The sequence below is a fragment of the Rhinoderma darwinii genome, chromosome 2 (assembly GCF_050947455.1).
Source record: "Rhinoderma darwinii isolate aRhiDar2 chromosome 2, aRhiDar2.hap1, whole genome shotgun sequence".
NCBI classification, from domain to species: domain Eukaryota; kingdom Metazoa; phylum Chordata; class Amphibia; order Anura; family Rhinodermatidae; genus Rhinoderma; species Rhinoderma darwinii.
Window position 1 is genome coordinate 75,552,483 of NC_134688.1, and position 6,000 is coordinate 75,558,482.

Sequence of the window (6,000 nt, forward strand, 5' to 3'; positions counted from 1 at the left end):
TTATTACCAATATACATGCTATGTATAGCTCCGTATAGAACGATCACCAAGTAGACCAACTACCAGTATGCGCGTATAGAATAAAAAAAAAACAGATATACCGTATCCATCTACTAGAGAGCGAATAAATAAAATGATATATATATACACACACACACACACACACACACACACACACACACACACACACACACACACACACACACACACACTATACAGTGTCCACTAACTAGCGAGATATTATAGATCACTAGTTTCTCTATATACCGTAACATATCTGCGGTTTCCATGTACACAGCACTCGTGAGAATAGCCGCACAGTTACATATACATCAGTACACACCGGGTCAGGTTGCGCCCATCCGCCACCACCGGTTACATAATACACTACCTAGATGTGCAGGTGCCCAACCGCACCGATACCGCCTCACTGATCCACACATCAGTAATCAAATGAGTGCCATGTATATCCCGTGTTCACACCCCGGGCTGTCGCTTGGAACACATTATGTCTGTCGCTTATATAGCGCCAAAATATTTTGCAACGCTGTAATGTTACTGTCCCCGTTGGAGTGAAATTACATTTGCTAGGACATGTAGCATGGCACAGATGCCCGGCACACTACCCCCCAGGTGTGCTCTGCCACCTCCACATGCGGTCACACGGACTCATATGGAGGGACCTTTATAACCAGATGTTCGACATTGGACATGTACACACTATAGTGCGGATATCAAACAGAACGCACTACAACTGTGTAAATATATAGTAGAGCACATCTAGAAATATCCTTCTCCATCTGTATAGATTATCACTCCAGCGCCCGAATAGAATCTCACATTTTTCGTTGATTGCAAAATTATCAAAAAGGTGTGAAAATATATTCTATACAATCCACAGGCGAAATACTACATTACTAATACCGTAGTGGAATATACACGCAAGTCACACCAGGTGCATAGAATAGTCACACAACGCCACAAAGTTGTGATGTGTTACTAAATACCAAGTGTGTGTGATATAAAGACAACTGCCAGAACCGCCTGCAATCCGAGGAAACTACCGAACTACGAGGAACGCAAAATATATAATATATATATCAGTTTATTACACGTCTAAGCATTGTACATGTGGAAGACTACTCACGATAATATATTTTACACATAGACCTATGTACATATATCCATAGCGCACATTACAATTAACCCCTTCCATGTCCAATAAAAACGTCACCTGCGCTCTGGGGGGCGTTGAGAGGCGCCCCTTATCTCTAGTCGGGAGGGGGGGGGGGCACGTACTAAACTTTACCCAGCAGTGCTTTACAACCCATGCCCCCTCCGTCACGAGTACGATCCAAGCACAGGGGCGCTACCCCGTTATATAGGTAGCAAGATAAAGGGGTACACCAATACGTGGTGGGGGTTGTCATGTCAGTTCCAAGTATCAGGATGTGTAGAGATGACAGCGGTGCTGCTGCCCCCCCTCTCATTGACAGATGCACCCGCCCAGCCCCCCCTCACAGTCCCGCTCAAACTGAAAAATTCAAACTAGAGCCCCCCAGGACCCGGCTGCGACTTGGTGGACACTCGGGGGGCTTCAAGGGATTTTTTAAGAATTTTTTCCGATTTTTCCGACTATCCTGACAGGTGTTATTACGTGATGGAGTAGTGAGCGCTGCCGCGGAGCTGTCACCACACACGGGGAGAGGGGGGAGACGCCGGGCTCAGGGCAGAATATACACATACACGGTGATCCCACCCCAGCCGCGGCACGTCTGATCTATAAACCCGGACTGCTAACGTCCTCACCTACCTCAGAATGACAGCCGCAGGTACCAGCGCACTATCCTCACACCGGCATCCCCTCAGCCGCTCACTGCGGTCCTGTGCTCAGGCTGTCAGGGCACACGCAACACCCGTCACTGCAATACATGTTGCGTCCTGCTAGACTAAAGCTCCCACGGACAGCTCCGGTCCAGTCATGACTCGAAAATGGCGCCGAAAGCCCAGAGCTTCTCATTCAAATTCGTTAGTGCCAGCCCCGTCAGCCCTAGGGCATGCCGGGAAGTACTCCGGCTGTCAGGGGAACCACGCCCCCAACATAGCCGGTGACACACCCCTTAGAACACGCCCACTCACAGCCCAGCGCCTCAGCTACGTAGATCCTGGTACCGTGCGGTACGCGCCTCCCCAGGAGTTCGGTGGTAGCTCGTCATGGTGGCGGCTTCTCCGGCGTAATCCCTCACAGACAAGCACGGACAGACCAAGACTTTTCTGAAAGTGTGGACGTAGGAAGTTACAGAAACTGCAGCTACTGCTGTCCTGACTAGAGGCAGGTCGGAGCTTCCAGCGCCCTATACACAGTGACAAGCAATGTAAGGGTATGTTCACACGGCCTATTTACGGACGTAATTCGGGCGTTTTTGCCCCGAATTACGTCTGAAAATAGCGCCTCAATAGCGCTGACAAACATCTGCCCATTGAAAGCAATGGGCAGACGTTTGTCTGTTCACACGAGGCGTATATTTATGCGCCGCTGTCAAATGACGGCGCGTAAATAGACGACCGCGTAGAAGAAGTGACCTGTCACTTCTTTGGCCGTAATTGGAGCCGCTATTCATTGACTCCAATGAATAGCAGCGCTAATTACGGCCGTAATTGACGCGGCGTTCAAGCGCCTGCACATGCCAGTACGGCTGAAATTACGGGGATGTTTTCAGGCTGAAACATCCCCGTAATTTCAGCCGTTACGGACCCCCGCCGTGTGAACATACCCTAAAAGTCGTGGAATCCTCCTTCCACCCAACTAACAATTTTGTTCAGGCCCCTGCTCCTAATCTGAGTGACAACCAGTATGACCTTCATGACAAGTCTCACAGAAGTAGTCACCAAACTTTAACGCACCTGAAAATGTCAAAGTAATTATGAAAGATATTTAAAAGACCGGCTGCAGGAGGAGGATGCGATAAAATACCAAAATAATCACCTACTAAATCCACCGCCACGCAGGCGGTCCCTGGCGGTGTATTTACTTGTACAGGAAGTAATGACGTGCTATTCCATTTAAGTGATCGCTGCATCCAATCACTGGCCTCATCGGTAATGCTACAGAATCGGCGTACCATCGGAGGCCAGTGATTTGCTACAGCAGTCATATGGCTAGAACGAGCGGTCTTCAGTTCCTGTTAGGCCCTTTTCAGAGTTTTTTTTTTTTTGCCGCCGAAACCGCTTCCCATTGATTTCAACGAGAAGCGGAAGCGTTTATTTCCCGCACCAGCAGGAGAAAAATAAATAAATTTAAAAAAAAGTCTCTTGGGAAGATTAAGCGTCTCGCTCTCTTCAGGCGTTTCCAGCTCTGACCTTCCATTGACATCAATGGGAGGCAGAGAAACGGTTTTCGCCGCATTTTTTGCCCGCGACACTCAATGGCTGCAGCTGAAAAACGCAGCAATAAAAGCGACAAGATGCAGGCAGGTCAAAAATCAACCTCAATATTTCATCAGGAATTTTGAGGCAGAATTTCTGCCTGCATAAAACTGAACAGAGCGAGCCTAAGCCAGTTTGACACCGGAATATTGCTGCAAGACTCAGACCGCCAGTTCTAGTAAACACAGAGCCCCATAGTGATGCAAATTCACAGAGTATTCCCATCAGGCTTTGCCATAAATGTCTGATAGCTACAGGTCACAGAAAAGAGGTGCCCGGCTGGTAATGCCACCACATCCACGTGGACACGCAGAGGAGAGGTGGCTGGGAGTACGGAAACAGCCAAGTTTGCAGCGCTACTCGGTTACCATCACTCCCATTCACTTCTATGGGAGGAACATGCACAGCAAGCTCAGCTGTTTCTGTAATCTCCACCACCTTTCCCCTAAACCCATCTACTGTCACCACCTCAGTATACAGGGTCAGAGGATCCCAGCTCTCAAGATAGGTGCAGGCCCCATTGGTGAGACCCTCATCTACCCGATATTTGACATATCCATATTTTCAGCACAAAATGGTCCAAAATTCCTTCCCCGTGTTGTACAGATCTTATTTGCAGCTACAGGAAACATGGTGGAGGGGATTTACTGGTTATTGAATTCAAGGAAAACCAGAACAGCAGGGAGTCCTAGAACCATCAGTGCAGGAGAATTGTAAAGGAGAGTTTATCACCATTTTATATTGAGGAGTTTTACAAAAATATGCCAGAAAAGCCCTTTAGGCCAGGATCAAACATGCAGTTTTTGGCCAAAGTCAGAAGTGGATCCAAAAGGAAGTTAAGGTAAAAATACTAATGAATCTTTTTTTCTTTTGTGTCCACTCCAGTGTTTGGCTTTAAAAAACAAACCAAAAAAACAACGGAGCTAAACCATGCCACAAAAGTGCGTGTATGATCCTGGCCTAAGGATGCAGTCCCGCGCAGCAGATTCTGTTGCGGAAATTTTTTGCAACTGAAAATCAGTCCCATTTATCTGAATAATACTTGCACCTGCTGCAGAAACAACTCCATGCAGATGAATGGAACTCATTTTTATTTGCAGAAAATTTCTGTAACAAAATCTGCCGCATGTGACTGCACCCTAAAATAGTTCAGTGATGTACATGCAGGAGCACAACAGACCCAGGAGAAAAAGGACAGAAGTGGGAGTCTGGAAAACCAGGGCACCCCAGAATATGGTCATGATGATCTATAAACAAAGCAGTAATAGCATTTTAACCCCTTCGCACACCCAGACAAGCGATTACACCCGTGTGCTGGGGGGTGATGTTTGGAGCACGCTCCATATGCTGCAAGTGTAGGCTATATTTAACAGCGGACACCCGGGACTAACGGCCAGGAGCAACGATCACACTGTTCCTGGCTGTTTAACCCCTCAAATGCTGCAGTCAATCGCGACCGCAGCATCTGAGGCGTTGAAATGTGGGGACGGCCCCCTCCAACAGCGATCTAAAGCTAAAAAAAAACAAACCTTTTTCCCATATTCCCCCTAAAGTAATGTATTAAAGTAAACAAAATTGGTATCGCTGAGTCCATAAAAGCCTGAACTATTACAATATAGCGTTATTTAACCCCTTAAGGACTGAGCCTGTTTTGGCCTTAAGGACACAGCCTATTTTTTCAAATCTGACATGTGTCACTTTATGTGGTAATAACTCCGGAATGCTTTTACCTATCCAAGCGATTCTGAGATTGTTTTCTCGTGACACATTGGACTTTATGTTACTGGCAAAATTTGCTCGATACATTAAGTATTTAATTGTGAAAAACATCAAAATTTAGCGAAAAATTGCAAAAATTAGCATTTTTCTAAATTTATATGTATCGGCTTGTAAGACAGATAGTAATACCACACAAAATTGTTGCTAATTAACATCACCCATATGTCTACTTTAGATTGGCATCGTTTTTTGAACATCCTTTTATTTTTCTATGACCTCACAAGGCTTAGAACTTTAGCAGCAATTTCTCACATTTTCAAGAAAATGTCAAAAGGCTATTTTTACAGGGGCCAGTTCAGTTGTGAAGTGGATTTTAAGGCCTTATATATTAGAAACCCTCGATAAGTCACCCCATTTTAAAAACTTCACCCCTCAAAGTATTCAAAACAGCATTTAAAAAGTTTATTAACCCTTTAGATGTTTCACAGGAATTAAGGCAAAGTAGATGTGAAATGTTCAAATTTCTTTTTTTTTTTGCAGAAATTCATTTTTCATCTATTTTTTTTGTAACACAGAAAGTTTTACCAGAGAAATGCAACTCAATATCTATTGCCCAGATTCTGCAGTTTTTAGAAATACCCCACATGTGGCCCTAGTGCACTTATTGACTGAAGCACAGGCCTCAGAAACAAAGGAGCACCTAGAGGATTTTGGGGCCTCCTTTTTATTAGAAAATATTTTAGGCACCATGTCGGGTCTGAAAGGCTCTTGCGGCGCCAAAACAGTGGAAATCCCCCAAAAGTGACCCCATTTTGGAAACTACACCCCTTGAGGAAATTATCTAGGGGTATAGTT

At 45.6% G+C, this 6,000-nt stretch overlaps 1 long non-coding RNA gene across 1 annotated transcript in view; it reads right to left on the minus strand.

The window, feature by feature from the left end:
- Nucleotides 1-2,069, minus strand: part of LOC142740631 (uncharacterized) — a 35,527-nt gene extending 33,458 nt beyond the window's left edge. Inside the window, exon 1 of the long non-coding RNA XR_012880822.1 lies at nucleotides 1,814-2,069. This is a non-coding gene — a long non-coding RNA (uncharacterized LOC142740631). The remainder of the gene's footprint in view (nucleotides 1-1,813) is intronic.
- Between the last annotated feature and the right edge of the window lie 3,931 nt (nucleotides 2,070-6,000).